This window comes from Solanum tuberosum, unplaced genomic scaffold (assembly GCF_000226075.1).
Source record: "Solanum tuberosum cultivar DM 1-3 516 R44 unplaced genomic scaffold, SolTub_3.0 scf00088, whole genome shotgun sequence".
In the NCBI taxonomy this organism is placed as follows: Eukaryota; Viridiplantae; Streptophyta; class Magnoliopsida; order Solanales; family Solanaceae; genus Solanum; species Solanum tuberosum.
Window position 1 is genome coordinate 1201664 of NW_006239011.1, and position 17593 is coordinate 1219256.

Sequence of the window (17593 nt, forward strand, 5' to 3'; positions counted from 1 at the left end):
TCTTTAGTTAATACTCATAGACAAGAAACATTCTCATTTTATAAGTCATGTCAATGAAAGCAACTCATAGCAACAATGCTAATTAATCATTCATCATTACATATAGCCTTTATGTCAACATTCTCAATAGCATAATTATAAGCACAATTATTTCATTAGACATTATGACGTTTGAGTAACACACCAAAGCCACTCTCAAAGCCTACCCGTGTAATGCATGGATGAAGTCCCACACCCCCCCCATACTTCATAGAACCTCTTGAGTAACCATAGTACATAACTCACAATATGGGAATAAGCCCTAACCGACATAGACCATGTGAGGAAATCATGGAATCTGGTGTCTATCCCACACCGTAAAGGGTTAGTCTACTTGCCTAAGGTAGGACCTGTAACATTTTAGCTTAGGTGAATCCACTAGCTAGTAACCTATGTGGGAACATAGTTATGGGATAAGGAGGTTGTTACTAGAAACCCGGCCTAACGTAGGGAGAGCTTCCATCCCCACAATATCCTCTCGGTGCTAAGCATTAAATGCCCATGGAGTAGTTGATTCTCTTTTAATACTCTTACAGATGAGAGGGATGTGATTAATGACGTTTCTAAAAAACTTCATCCAATTCTAAGTGTCAACGGTCGTTAATCAGTATATATCCCAACTAGATGAGTTGGGGTCGAATCCCACCGGGAGTGGTACGTGTTTAATATTCAATAGAGAAGTGTGAAGATGGTCAAATCAGTCATAGAAATAAAAATTATCGAATAAATACATCATTCAAATTAAGGGATGACACGAATGTCAAATGGGGGGTTTTGGTTTTGATTATCAACTAGAAACAATAATCACAAGAATACGAAATAACAATAATGAGACGGCTTCTTGGGATGTGATTGATGATAGGCTAATATAGACAAATGGGTAATTGCAGCTATTAGTAAATAGCTAGATATTAGTGAGTAAGCTAGGCTATAGTGAAGGTAAATTTTCTCTCGAATCAAGTGATTTCTCTCGAACATGAACAAGAGTGCAAAATAAAAACAGCCGACACCTTAATCCATTCACTCTCTCAAGCTGAATGTGTGGGATTGGGTTTAGGATTCACTCTCTCGAGCTGAATCCACGCCAACCCAATACCAACAAACCATCAATCAAAAACCTTAGTTCTAAAACCTCTCTCGAGCAAGCCAAGAACACGAAGATAGAAATGCATTTGCAACTACAATTCTTAAATTAAACCACAATTAATGATTAAACTCACTTCTAAATAGCATATAAACTAACAATTAGCAATACCCATAAACTAAATCAAGCCCCTAATCACATAATCACCCGCCAAAAATTGGGGTTTTAGCTAGACATCATAAACAGATAAAAACAGTTACCAAATGGATTATCCATCAACTTGGTAAAAGTGGTTTTGTCCATACAATGCTCCAATTCGAAGAATCTCAAAGACCCACTTCCAATTTCTCAAAAGCAAAAAACTTCATTTCTTCAAAGCTTAGGAAAATCTAGAGAAAACTTGTCTCAAAATTGTTCTAAAAAGTATTTGCTTGTCAAATTGATAAATTTGATATTAAACTAAATGTTCAAAAATGTATTTATAGTCGCCAAAAATGTGTTGCGAAGAATCACTCGGCGAAGTAAGTCGAGCTCGCTGAATCACTCGGCGAACCTCCCTTTAGTCTACTCCAGTGCCCTTTTGCCTTGGTACTTAGCATCCTCCAGGTCTGTAACTTTGGGGGCAATCTAACACTGCATCACAGAATCACTCGGCGATCCGTCGACTGCTCATTTCCATTGCCAACATGGTTCTTTCCTTCAGAGCATAGTACACTGGAACTTTAGGCAGTCAAATAGCCATTCGGCGATTCGCCAAGTGATCTTGGCTATCACCAGGATGCCTTTCTTCATCCTTTTAGCCTATTTTGTTCCTTTTTGCTTTTTAGTGTCCTTTCTTTGTTCCTCAATCCATAAACCTGAAAATCAAGGGTTTTACATCAATTATTGGCACAAATCAAGAATTTGAGGACACTAAATCTATATAAATGAAGCCCTAAATGAGTCCAAATCTCGGACTCATCAACACCCGCAACTTAAACTTTTGCTTTGTCCTCAAGTAAAACTCAAGTTCAGCAGTTTAAAAAGGATGTCTCAGACAGTGCTACAAAAAACTCAATCATTAATGCACACAACAAGACTTAACTTACTCATGCAAGCATCAATTGTGCACTAAGAGATTCAAGTTGTGACTCACCATTATCAAAGATTCTCTAGTCCACAATACTATTGCTTCAAATGCAAGTTCAAGCTCAACAAAGGTACTCAAATTCCCTCACAACAAAGATGATTCCATATTCACACACAATTCTTCAATAATTCATAGCTCCAGAATCACATACAACTCTCACACTCACAAAGATTAACAAATGAATGACTTCACCATAGGTTTTCCTTATTTCCAATCGACATTCGTTTCAGCTAACTCAAGATCAAAAAGGTCTTTTCAAGGCTTGTAACAGGACTGAGTGTAAGGTATGGTCATTTAGGCTTAGTGGCTACTATCCTCATGAAATGTGATATGAACATCATTTTCCTTCCTTTTCTTCAGCATTTTCACACATGCTCAAAATTCACCCCATTATTCACTTCCAATGGAATACCGGACACCCCATTTCTTTAGCAACTTTCACAAATTTTTCATTCTTTTTCATTTTAATTCTTTTTTTTTTTTTTTTTTTTTGTATGGGTTCCATCTTTTTCAAAATTCAAAGGGGAATTCTTCACATTTCTTGATTTACCTTCTCTTTTCACCACACCCCCAACTTAGGCTTTTGGCCTAAGTTCGCTATTCAAACAAAGCACACTTCATGAGGATTATGGGTGAATGGATAAAGAGGGGTCTCGATTGCTCAAGTTTCTTCCAAGAAAAGGATAAAGGCTCAAAAGGGGTTCAAGCAAAGTTCACACATCTCACAAAGTTGGCCATGAAAGAGGTGTATTATCAAATGGTTTCACTCTACAAAATTGTTGTCTAAGATCACTTCAAGAGCTTGAATCACTTAGTCAATTGGACTACCGGGGCAAATTCTAGGTGTCATCACACAAGGTTCATGGTAAGCTCATCACACAAGGCATTGACACCAATATCAAACAAGACTCCACACTTTTGCTAGTGTGCAATGTTCATCACAAGAGACTCATTCAATAATCGACTAGTCACAACGAGATGCAAAAAGTTCACATATTGTCTATGCAACTTCATTTGGCCCCATCGTATCCGTGCACTCATTTATGTTCGATTAATAGCACTATTCAAGTCATCAGTATTGATCATAATCGATACTCAAATTTGTACAAGAACAACCACATTCAAACATAACAAGATGTGGAAAAAAATTTCAGATGGGTCAAAAAACATTTTCATTCATACTAAGGAGCCATAAGGTCAAATATCCACAAAACAATATCAACACACAATTCAAAACACAAAAACCCAATAGTATATACAAAAGATAGTCACAAGAGGTAGGTATGGAAATACCTCACCCCCACCACAAATAAAAAGCAGTTGTCCTCAAATGCAAGAAAAATAATAAAGAGTAAATCAAAACGACAGAGAGGGAGGTAAAGAATGGTCCTGTCTACACAGTCGCTTCATCTGTCGGTGCATCAATTCCTGGGGTCACACCAACATCTTGGGCATCCGTGCCCAGGGTAGAAGCAACACTGGCTCCACTAGATCCTGCCATGGACGTCTTTGTCAGCGATGTCTAAATGAACGATTGTAAAATTGTCTCCTTTAAATCTGGCAGGTCTCCATAGATGGTCGCCTCCTGAGCATCTAGTTGTTCCTCATCTGTCTCCGCTTTCGACTCATCAGCTGCCACATCATACATATGTACATCTCTGGTGGTAGTCGGGGCATCCCCATCCTCAGTAGACTCAAATAGAGAGGTGAAGTCTGTGGACTCCAAATAGTCCATGTCATTCCTCAAATCTGCAACATCATCTTTCAAAGTTGTCATATCTAAAGTAACCCCCTGTCGAATCTCACAAGTTGCTACTATCGTCGTGAGATCATCAATAGAAGTCCGGAGGGGTGTCAAAGCAGCTAGGAGGTCCCGTTTGATCATCCAAGGCACCTCTGCCTCTACCCGGCTAGCCCACACATCGGCCGAATGAGCTAAGTTCCCCATCTTTAGTATCATGGCCTGAGTAATCCTGGTGGGCTGAGAAGCAGTGGAAGAACTAGGAGCCTGAGAGGAAGTGGAAGTACCTGAAGGCCCGGAGGCCAGAGTACGCAAAGATGCCTCTGCAGGTATCGAGTCAACATTAACCTCCGGAGATGTATCCACCGGAGCTGCTCTCCTCCTATCAGCTTCATCCCAAGTGCACTCGACCCATATGCGCCGAATATCTTTGGAAGATGTAGTGGTGACTTCTATGTCCCTCTTCTCATCACGAGAGACTCTAGCACGCCGACAAAGTTTTGTAATCAGGACCAGGAAGGGAAGGGATGTCTTCCGATTTTTGGCCCTCTTGGCCATCTCCTGCTCAGTAATAAGTCCCAAGTCAATTCTCCTTCGGGCTATGATTGACCCAAGACAGGTCGTCATTGGATAGTGGAGGATGGACTCATTCTGTTGAGGCATAACGGAGTTGCTAATGAATCTGAATTAGTACCTCGCAGCTATATTCAAATCCTTCTTGTCAATCGGAGCTCCTGCCTCAATCCACCTCGGAGTGGTATCAGAAACAAGGGGAAAAAGCCAACCCTTTAGATCATCCAAAGGTGTCGTAGTGGTAGCCAAATTCTGGTAGTCAAAAACTAACCCTCTATCAAATACAACATTGATATAATCGCGACTGCATCTCACTACTGTCCCCCGGACCATGATGGACTCTACTGGTTTGAAGGCACTGGCCTTCTTCTTCCCCTGGGGAACTAGCTCACCATATGCAACATAGAATTCACGAACCCAAGTGGGGATATACGGGCCTCGGGGCCTGGTGAATATGTCAAAGCAGTGGTACAGGAATGTGCCCATGTTCCCAGAATGTCTGCCATCTAGGCCCTCTGTGGACAACAGCTTCTCTTCAAGAATCGTCCTCAATCCCTTGGCCTTTAGCCTATTGAGTAGCCGAGGAGAAGGACCCTGAACTGGTGGTGTTGGAACCACCATCTTTGCCGCAGTTGGCACTGTAGCAGCAGAAGGAGGGGTGGCTTCTAGGGTCCTAGACGAACCTTGACAAGATCTGGAACAAATCTCAGCTCGCCGGGATTCCAAAGGTTGGTCATTCTTAGGCTCAGAGAATGCAGCCTGAGAATCAAAGGACTCCCCCTCGCTACCGATATCTTGGATGCGGGCACTTTCCCCTTGCCTTTGCCTATCTTGGGAGGTGCTTGTTTGCTTTTTTTAGAGGGAGTAGATGCTCCCTCATTTATAACAATTCACTGTGCTCATTTGCGGGATGGCATACCATTGTCTTCCAGGTTGGTTCTAGCCATAAATGCAAAAATACACCAAAATGAGTTAGAACAATTCAAGGAAATTTTGCAGAAATACTCGCTGAACCGATCGGCGAGTTTCTAAGTCACTTAGGCAAGCCAGATCGGGCTCGCTGAAAGACTGGCTCAAAAATTTCCTAGAAAAATGGCATGTCGGCGATGAGAAGGACTATTCGGCGAATCGCTGACACCATTCGGCGAGCACGGACTAGCCCGCCGAAAGTTACATCATGTTTTAGGGATTGGGGGCGCAGAAAGGGCAATCACATGAAACTTTTGGTGAGTTGCCTAGTGAACTCGGTGAGCTCAGGCGTCTCGCCAAAAGTTACAGAATCAAAATCAACTAAAGCATGAAATTAAAGGTGAACTAGGGGGATTTCGACCAACCACCGAGTGGTTCGACGAGCTCAACCCCACTCACCAAACAGCCCAACGTGCCTATTTCAGCCCCAACTCCCAAAATCAAACCCGCAAACCTCAAGAATAAAATAAAACCACATAAAAACTCAATTAAGCTTAGACAGACACCACCCATGCCACCGGGGTACTCAAATTTCCCTCTGTTTGGCTAAAATTGACATTTGACGACTTTAGCCCTTAAGAATGACGTCAAACACTCTATCATTTGGCAAAATATGTCATTTAGCACAATCGGAGCTACTCAGACTCCACCCGACTAGACTCAACAATAATTTCGCACAACCCACAAGATTACGATCAATTTTTAAAAACGAAAATTAGGGGATCAATAATTTAGGCAATATAGGCAGGATATCAAAATTAAATTCCGCAAACTAGTACAGATTTACAATTTTAGAGAGGCCCAACACACATCAAAAATAATAAAAACAATTTCAATTGAGTTTAACTGCTATTTAAGAGTTTGGGGTTCGGAAAAACAACCTTTAATGCCGAATTTGAATTTTGTAATGCTAGGCGGCAAAGAACTCCAACTCCGAACACAAGAATGACGAGGTAAGAGATTTAAAGTGTGGGTGTCATTGTAGTAAGTTAAAAGTGAGGAAATGTGAAAGAGTTTTAAATTTTAAACCTTTGGCATTTTAAAAACAGTCCAGTTTGCGCCCTTTTGACGATATTATTTTGCCTCGGCGACACACCGAGTGTTTACTTATCTCGCTGAGTTTTACAGGACCTCCATTTAATTTGGGGGTCCCAACGGCGAACAAAGTCGGGCTCGCCGACCTGTTTGATGAGTCGCGAATTTATCCATGGGCCCACCGAGTTTTACAGACTCCTTCCTTGAAATTCCTTGAGTCCAATAGCGGTCAAAGTCGGGCTCGCCGACCTCTTTTGTGAGTCGTCGACTGGATTCTTGGCTCGCCAACCTGCATATTTCAAACGCATTCCACACTTCAACATGCACAATCAACACACATTATTCCAAATCAAAACAAAAAGAAATAAAAACTTGGGTTGCCTCTCAAGAAGCGCCCTAGTTAACATCGTGGCACGATGCAAGTACCAACTCAAACTTCATTCTTGGGGTTTGCCATAGTATCACTAGGCAACCCCCTTTGTTGTCTAGGGATAAGATGCAAAGAAATCTAACCCATTTGGGTCTCCAACTGCTTGATAGAGAAGAAATGAGAAGTCACCACCTGGTTGAGAGTCGATACGTCTTCCTTCATTTCCTTCAAGACTTTATCGAACCCTTCAACTTTGTTGAGAATACGCGAAAGCATATCTTCAGTCCGGCCACCCTCAGAATCTTTGGGCTTTTAACGCTCGTGGGGAGAAACATACCTATCCTTCTCCCCATCTCTTTCCTTCCAAGTGGGGTTACGATCCCGCCACTCTCTATCATGGTCTCTCCAGCCCTCATCTCTATTCCAACCTTGGTTACCACCCGGCCTTGGGTAGTTTGCACGATAACCTCCTCCTTAATTGACTAGGAAGTTCACTTCCTCATTGTACAACGCTTCAAACTTGGCCTCGTCGGGGTTAACACACCCAACACCCACAACATTTACACTTCTAACACCAACACCCATGAAATTTTTGCTAAAATGTCAAGTTGGGTCATCATTTTTTCCATATTTTGGTCCCTCTCTTGATCTTTTTCAAGCTTCTCCTTTCTCAATTTAAAAGTGAGAGGGGAGACCTGGTCTTCACGGGTGTACCATGCCTGGTTAATTTTGGTCATACCATCCAAGAGCTGAGATGTTATAATGTAAGGTTTTTGCACTAAACCTCCTGGAGAAAGTCGATCATCTACTCCATTGTTCACTAAATCAAGGCTTCGGTAGAAGTATTGCAGCAAAACGTTGTCGGGCAATCCATAAGTTTGGAATTGCAGCACCAACTTTTTAAAATCTTAGCCAAGTCTCATGGATTGGCTCACCCTCCAAACGCTTGAAGCTTTGGATGTTGTCCCGAAGAGTTATCATCTTCGAAGGGTGAAAAAATCATACTTGAAATGCGGTAATGAGCTCTTCTCACAAAGTGATAGAATCTCTTGGCAACTCAGCCAAACACTTGCACGTTTATCCCATTAGAGAAATGGGAACAACCTCAGGCGGACCGACTCTTGGGATATATTCTTAAAGGAGAACGGTCCGCAAACATCAACAAAACTCCTTATATGCTCATGGGGATCCTTATTAGCCAACCCACCAAACAAGCCTTTCAATTTCAAGAGGTGCAACATGGTGCTTGTAATGTGGAACATAACGTTCCCTTTAGCTGGAGGCAAGCGAATGGCACCAACTCCACCCACAAGATTTGGGTCATTGACATCATTGAGATTTTTAATGTCATCTTGGTGGCCCACTTAGCTACCATTGCTTCTGTTGACACTCATTTCCACTGTTTTAAGCAGCAAAACAAAAACTATAACTAAAAATAACTAGATTATACTATAACTAACAAGAACAAAATTCAACTTCACCGAAAGAATTTCAAACAACAGCACTCCCTGGCAGCGGCGCCATTTTTTATTAACGTTTCAGTCTAATTCTAAGTGCCAATTATCATTAATCAGTACATAACCCAACTAAATGAGTTGGGGTCGAATCCCACAGGGAGCGGTACGTGTTTAGGATTCAACTGGGAAGTGTGAACATGGTCAAATCAGTCATAGGAATAAAAATTATCGAATAACGACATCATTCAAATTAAGGGGTGACACGAATGTCAAATTGGGGGTTTTGGTTTTGATTGCCAACTACAAATAGTAATCACAACAATACGAAATAACAATAATGAGACGGGTTCTTGGGATGTGATCGAATATAGGTTAATATAGACAAATGGATAATTGCAACAATTAGTAAATAGCTAGATATTTGTGAGTAATCTAGGCTATAGTGGAGGTAAATTTTCTTTCGAACAATTTACCCCGAATCAAGTGATTTCTCTCGAACATCAACAAGGATGAAAAATAAGAACAGCCCACACCTTAACCCATTTAATCTCTCGACCTGAACCCAGGTCAACCCAATTCCCACAAACCATCAATCAAAAACCTTAGTTCTTAAACCTCTCTCTCGAGCAAGCAAAGAACACGAACATAGAACTGCATTTGCAACTACAATTCTTAAATTAAACCACAATTAATGATTAAACTCACTTCTAAATAGCATATAAACTAACAATTAGCAATCCACATAAACTAAATCATCCCATAATCACATAATCACACCCCAAGAATTGGGGTTTTAGCTAGACATCATAAAAAGATAGAAACAGTTACCAAATTGATTATCCATCAACTGGGTAAGAGTGATTTCGTCCTATAATTCTCCAATTTGAAGAATCTCAAAGACCCACTTCCAATTTCTCAAAAGTGGAAAACTTCAATTCTTCAAAGCTTAAGAAATATTAGAGAAAACTTGTCTCAAAATTGTTCTAAGAAGTAATTGCTTGCCAAATTGATAAATTTGATATTAAACTAAATGTTCAAAAATGTATTTATAGTCACCAAAAATGTGTTGCAAGGAGTCACTCGGCAAAGTAAGTTTGGCTCGCCGAGCCTCCCTTTGGTCTTTTCCATCGCCCTTTTACCTTAGTACTCAGCATCCTCCGGGTCTGTAACTTTGGGCAATCTAATACTGCATTGCGGAATCACTTAGCGATCCACCGACTGCTACTTTCCATCGCCAACTTGGTTCTTTCCTTCAGAGCTTGGCACACTGCAACTTTAGGTGGTCAAATAGCCATTCGGCAATTCGCCAAGTGAACTTGGTGATCACCAAGCTACCTTTCTTCATCCTTTCAGCATGTTTTGTTCCTTTTAGCCTTTTAGTGTTATTGCTTTGTTCCTCAATCCATATACCTGAAAATCAAGGGTTTTACATCAGTTATTTGCACAGATCAAACATTTGAGGACACTAATTCTATATAAATGAATCCCTAAATGAGTCCAAATCTCGGACTCATCAGGATGCCATTGGCCTACCGACCCAAGGTACATTATTATACATATTAAAGGGTTCCATTAGCCTGCTGATTTAAGTGACATCATCAGAATAGCTCATTAAATCCTCATGAAAGGGATACCATTGGTCTACCGATTCAAGACAAAGCCTTAGAATACTTTATTAATCATTCATGAAAGGGATGCCATTGTCCTACCGATTCATTTAGGTGAGGAAAGCCTCTCACATCATTACAATTAGATTATAGTCATAATCATGTTACTTTCCAAGTATTCATAAAGCTTGTACATAAACATCATAATCATGATTCATCAACCCATATAGGATTACTACATTAGACATGGAAAACAACATGATTCAAATAGTTCAATTACTACAAGCACATTCTCATGATATTCATTTTACTACAATTCACCCACATCACAATACATAAATTGGGGACATGGGGGTTACATGGTTTCTTGGGGGATGTTCAATATAATCAACCCTAGAAATTCCTCAATTAATACATAATTCTAGTAATCAATCTATAATATTCATAATTCAATAGCATTCTACTCATATCAATCAACACACACACTTTAAGATCCAATTTGGAAGAATTGGGGGAATTCATGGATTCATGAGGAATTCATCTTTAAAATAGTAAATAAACATCAATTTGATCATACTATAAAGGAATTAAACCATTAGAAACGTTTTTGAAGTGAATACATGAATTTGAGTAAAACCCTAGCTTTTTGGGGAAATTGAAAGCTTTGAAATCTAGTTTTGATTGGACTATATGGGTGAAAGGTAGCCGTAGATGAAAATCTACCATACCTTGATGGAGTTTTCCCACTAATTTGAGAAGAAAAACTTTGGTTCTTCAAGCCCTAGCTTCCACTTCTTCTTCTTCTTCTTTGGAAATTCTATTCAGAGAAATTTTGGAGAAGATGAACTCTTTTGGGTTTGATTTTGGGTTTTTGGGAATAATGAAGTAAATGGGGTGTTTAATGACTTAAAAACATTTATATCGGTGAAATAAAACAATATAAATTGACCTCATTTAATAACTACCTAATTAAGAATTTACCAAAACAAACCTAACTAGGCAGCCCTTTCCCAAGGACTACGCCCACCTTCACGACCCGTCAAGGGCACCATGGCTCATGGTGGTGCATGTGGTCCCTTGACCAGTGGCCTCCGTATCTTGGCAAGCCTCCCATGAGGCTAAGGCAACCACACGAGCCTTCCCACGGTCCGTTGTCTTCATCATGAGCCGTGAAGGGCTTGTGAAAGGAGCCTTTTGTTGGCAGCCTTGGGAGCACACTACCTTACAAACCACGGGTGGCACCACGACTCATGGTGGCCACAACGGGTCGTGAAGACCCTCGTGGTCATGGTGGGTAGTGGCTAGGTGCTTTCTTGGCAGCCTTGGCCCTCTTGCCATGGCCCTCATCCAAAAACCTTGGCCCTTACCCTTAACCCCTGACGTTAACCCTCACATTTAGGCTCTAGTTTAACCTACTAATTTATGAGGTGTTACAACTTTATTGTGTATTATGATGCTTCTGGAGTCAGTTTGGGTGCACCTATTGATGCAGAAGGGGAAGGTGATTGCTTATGCTTCTAGGCAGTTGAAGACCCATGAGAAGAACTACCTTACTAATGATTTGGAGTTACAGAGTCGTGGTCTTTGTTATAAAATGGCATCGCTATTTGTATACGGTGCATTGTGAGGTATTCACCAATCATCGGAGTCTTCAGTAAGTCTTCAGTCAGAGGGATATGAACTTAAGGCAATGTAGATGGCTTGAGTTGTTGAAGGACTATGATGTGACCATTCTATATTATCTGGGGAAGGCCAATGTTGTGGCCGATGCTTTGATTAGAAAGACTCCTAGCATGGAAAGTCTTGCAGCACTTAGTATTGAGGAGAGATCGTTGGCTAAAGATGTTCAAATTTTAGCTAAGAGTCTTTTCCGGTTGCAGATTTCAGAGGAGAGCGATGGGATGACTGATTTTATTGAGGTTCGGTCTTTTTTAGTCGAGCTGATCCGTGAGCACCAATTTGATGATCAGAAATTGTCTTATTCGAGACAAAGTGTTGAGAGGGAAAGTCAAGGAGATTGTCCTTGATTCTAATGGTGTCTTGTGGATCGGAGGCAAGATTTGTGTGCCCAAGATGGATGAGTTGATTAGATTGATTCTTGATAAGGCCCATTGTTCTCGATATTCCATACATTCGGGAGCGGCAAAAATTTATCATGATCTGAGTCAGCATTAATGGTGGTGTGCGATGAAGATGGATATTTTAGACTTTGTTTCTAGGTGTTTGACTTGCGAACAGGTCAAGTGTGAGCACCAACATCTCGAGGGTGTATCTCATAGGATGCCTATTCCTACTGTGCAGTGGGAGTGGATCACTATGGACTTTGTTGGTGGTTTGCCTACCAAAATGGGTGGTTATGACTCTATTTGGGTTTTTGTTGACAGGCTCACCATGTCTGCCCACTTCTTTCCAATTCGGGTGAAGTATACAGCGGAGAAGTTAGCCGAGCTATATATCAGTCAGATTGTGTGATCACATGGAGTTCTTATTTCTATTATATTTGATAGAGGTTCATTGTTCACTTCCCATTTTTGGAAAGCATTATAGCATGGTTTGGGTACTCAATTAGATATAAGTATAGACTTTCACTCTCAAACAGATGGTCAGTTCGAGCGGACAATTCAGGTGTTAGATGACATGGTCCAAGCATGTGTGATCGATTTCGATGCTAGATGGGATCGACATTTGCCCTTAGCAGAGTTTTCCTACAATAACAGTTATCACTCTAGTATTCAGATGGCCCCATTTGAGGCATTGATTGGCAGAAGGTGTAGATCTCCGATCGGTTGGTTTCATTCGGTGGAGATGGACTCTTTGGATACAGACTTGCTTAGAGATGCTATGGAGCAAGTCCGTATGATTCAGTATAGACTGTTGATAACCCAGAGTCGACAGAAAAGTTATGTAGACCGGAGAGTTAGAGCCTTAGTGTTTATGGAGGGTGATCATGTTTGGCTCTGAGTATCACCCATGAAGGGTGTGATGAGATTTGGGAAGAAGGGTAAACTTAGACCTAGATTCATTGGACCATTTGAGATTTTGAGCCGAGTGGGAGAGGTGGCCTATAAGTTGGCCTTGCCACCTAGTTTATCTGCGGTTCATCCTGTTTTCCATGTCTCTATGCTTCAGAAGTATATTCTGGATGAGTCTCATGTTCTTTCACTCAATTTAGTGGAGTTGGGTCCAGACTTGACAATCGAGGAGGAGCCTATAGCTACATTAGATAGGCAGGTTCGAAAGCTTAGGACCAAGGAGATTGCTTCAGTGAAGGTGCAGTGGAAGCATCATTCAGTTGGAGAGGCAACTCGGGAGATAGAGTCTGACATACATGACATATATCCTTAGCTTTTCGAAACTTCAGGTACTTGATTTTACTTTATTTTTTAGGACGAACATAATTTTTAGTGGTGGATAATGTAATGACCCAGACCCGAAAGATCTTTTTTGATAATTTTTAATAGCCATTTAACTATAGTTAATTAATTTGCGGGTAACTTGTTTATTATTAATAATAATGGGCCAAATATGAAATATTTAAATAGGTTAGTAGGAATTGTTACTTTTAATACATAATTAATTTAGAAAAGAAAATAAAGAGAAGGAAGAAATTAACTTGTGCGTCGGCGGCACATAGACACAAAGAGGAATAGAGGACATAAGGCCATCGTGTAATCCGGTCCAAACCTGTGTATTGTTGTAAATATATATGATAGATATCATATTATTATATTTATTATTATTAGTATAGTTGATTATTAAAGAAAAAAAGAAACAATTAAGTGGATTTTAATTTAGAAGAATTGAAAATTGAATCTACATAGGTCATTTTTTTAAAATGGAGAACAAGTGTGGTAATGCCCAATTATTATGTAATGATTACGTTCATGATTAGTCAATAATGATTAAATTAATAAATAGAAATGTATGGTGTATCAATGTAAGGTTTAGAAACAGTAAGTGTTCTCGTGATTTTGTTCGTAATTTACTTCGCTACTTCTTTGATTTTCTTATTATTACTATATTATGATTCAAGTTTTGATATATTGGTATATGTAATTAAATATTAGGTGTATGGTATTATGTGAATACCATTAGATTATCATATCGGAGGAATTAAGACTTAACCCTAAACTTGAAACTTGAAAAATATGATAGTTGAAATGTTAATTGGCATCAAGATTTACGAACTTGATTATATATATTAGTGAATTTTTAGGTCAAGGCTAAACACATAGTAATTTGGGTGTTGTTAGTTTCAAAATCTTATTGCGAATATGTACTTGAATAAATTGCATTGATTTGGAAGCTCAACGAAAAGGAAAGGCTCAAGTCCCGAAGTGATTGTTCAATTATTTGGGCAAGTGAATTTCTAAACCCTTGCATAGAATCGTGTATTGCCTTGTGGTATATGTTGGGTGTAATGGGAATTGGTGATGGGTTGACTTTTCCGTGTTGTATAATTCTAATGTTGGAATAAAGGGTAATAAAAGGCAATGTGATTAATTATTGGTGTGCGATGTTTGAGAATGATTTGAAAGGCTTATTGATTAATTGTTGATGTATCACAGTTTTGTTGTTGTGAATTGTGCATTGTTATGAAAATGGTCATCTCTTCATTATTTGTATGAACATGTCATTTGCATTGGTTCTGAGACATGATTGTGATAAGTGTTATGTGAATTGAGGAAGAATATGAAATTAAAGAGGATGTACCATTTCGAAGGACTTGTCGCATGCCGCGACGGATTCTATTATCAAGGAAGGAGTCGTATGCCTTGACGGATTTTATTATCTAGGGTCGTTTTGCACGCCACGATGGATGCATGGACAGATATGTCCCCCACGGGTCCCGGACTGAGAGACGACTGGTGTGTATCGTTAGTTCAGACATGCATCACTATACTTGACATTGTTTTCATTGCATTGCACATTTTTATCATTGATGAACTTGATCTAGTGCGTTGCTGATCTTGTGAGTGTGATTTACGTTTCAAAAACACTTCATGCAGTTCTAAGTGTCAATGATCATAAGTCAATATAAATCAAACTAATTGAGTTGGGGTCGATCCCACAGAGAGTAGCTTTCTTTTAAATTCAAATATGAAATTCTGATGGTAACCTTTGCAGCTGAACAAGCACAATGTTTAGGAATCTATAAGCCAAACTCTAAGACGTCGTCATCAATCCAAACGAACAGTTTTCAGACTACCAAACCACTTCAACAATCAACAAGAGACAATCAAATACGGAGACAATACTTGGGGGATTGACTAACCAACTGCTAAATTCAACTCAACGTGTGCAAATTACTAACCAACCTTGTTAATTAGTTATAGGTAGAATGGGCTTTAGCTAAAACACTTTTCTCTCAAACAAATACCTTATTTCCACTGAGTTCTTTCGAACCTCAATGTATACCATAAGAAAACCGGTATTACACCCCGGAAACTAGTAAGTTGAACTAGAGAGTTCTAGAGCTTTTTGTAAGAGTTTTAGAGTGTGGTATGAAGATTAAAACTCACAAAAAAGATTCCCATACTTAGAATGGAGGTTTTAGGGGCTATACATCAAGGTACAACCCCCCAAGGACCACCCAAGGGATCGTTGAGGAGGACCCTTAAAACAGCCCAAAAGCTGTCAAATTTCAGCAACCCACGATTGCCACCTACAAGCCGTGGATGGACCCACGCCCCGTGGGTTGGGGTCATGGGTCAAAGCCTGAGTTGGCCTGCATTTTCTAGCCACAATACCACACCCACGAGTGTGCAGTACGGGCAGTAGACCTATCCACGGTCCGTGGATGGGTGAGTCGTGAGTCAAAAAGATTTTTAAGTTTTAGTTTTTAATTAGGGGTTTGAGGGTTAATTAGAAATTATTTAGGGGTTAAGAGAGGTCAGTTAGTTAGTTATTAAACCACCTAGATATACCTAATAGACCCCTAAACTAAGTGATTTAACTCATTCCTCAAAGAACCCAAATTCTCTCCAAATAATTCTCTCTCTAGAAGAAGAAGAAGGAGAAGGAAAAGGAGAAGGAGGAGGAGGAGGAGGAGGAGAAAAAGAAGGAGAAGAAAAAGAAGAAGAAGAAGAAGAAGAAGAAAAAGAAGAAGAAGGAAGAGCGGCAGATTTTCCTCCATTGTTTCAAGCTTGGTTAGGTATTTTAATTAAGGTATTTTAGCTTATTCATCTATGGGTTCTTCCACACATAGAGCCCCCTAGGTTTTCCCCCAATTGTGAAGTCAAAGCCCAACTCTAGCTAGGGTTTCTTCCTTTATTGTGGGTAGTGTTTAGGTATGATTCCAATCTAGTGGATAATACCTAATTATGATTGTATTAGCATTGAATTATGATTTTATGATGAATTTATGTGATTTTTATGGTAAACCCTAGTCTATTTGATGAATGTGATATTTTGTGGGTTTATGCCATGAGAGGTGGAATTGAGGAATTCTAATTGATCTTCTAAAATTAATGTCATGTGTAGTAATTTTTCAAGGTTAGGAACACATAGAAGTGAAGTGAATTAGATTATAGTTCAATTGATGGATCATGACTTGTAAAGATGAAATTGAACCTTTATGATCAATTATGACTAGAATCACCTACTAATAAAGAATGTGCTTAAAATACCTTGAAATATAGGTATAAATATGATAGTAAGAAGTAAAGCTTGAGAATAGGGCTTGTAGTAATCAATGTTAGGGCTTTGGGGTTAAAGCCAATATTATGTGATCTTGTTGTGTATTGCTTCTCTCTTACACACTTAGGCATAGATATGCTAGGAGATCCAAGGTACTCTTACATAGAATGATTCTAGGTTGGCTTAATAACCTAAAATGAATCAAAGCTTGTTAGTCTAGAATAGCTTGAAGTTGTGACATGTGTTCCCTTCATGTATAGCTTGGTTTAGTAGGATAAGACCAAGATTGATAGGTTAGGATTGAGCAATCATACACTCTTAAGGATAGCTTAGGATTGAGGATCTATACTCTCCTAAGGGATAGCCTGACTTGGCATTGTAAGATGCATTTCATGGTAGCTTGAGTTAGGGTTAGTCATGGCAGCCTAGGAATGAGGATTTATACTCTCCTAAGGGTAGCTTGAACTAGAATTATTAGGATTCCTTCATGATAGCATGACTTGGTTTGGCCAAGACCATTTCATGGTAGCTTTAGGATTGAGGACTTATACTCTCCTAAGGGTAGCTTAGGATTGAGGATCCATACTCTCCTAAGGGTAGCTTGACCTTGCATTGTAAAATGCATTACAAGTGTAGCTTAGGATGAGAATCATACTCTCCTAAGGATAGCTTACATTAGCATCTTGGTGTGCTTGTAAGGATAGCATGACTTAGCTGGACTAGGACTATTTCATGGTAGCTAGGATGGAACACATGTACCCTTCCTAGAGTAGCTTGGACTTGCATGTTAGTGTGCCTTCCAAGGTAGTTAGCTTAGCCTAATATAGTTGTGTTAGTAAGATCATAGCATGGTCTACCCTATTAGGGGGTTATTCCTTGGTAGCCTTGAATAATAAATAGAGTTCATTCATGTGCTGGTGCTTGTGTTGTACTAAATAGAGAAGTACCTT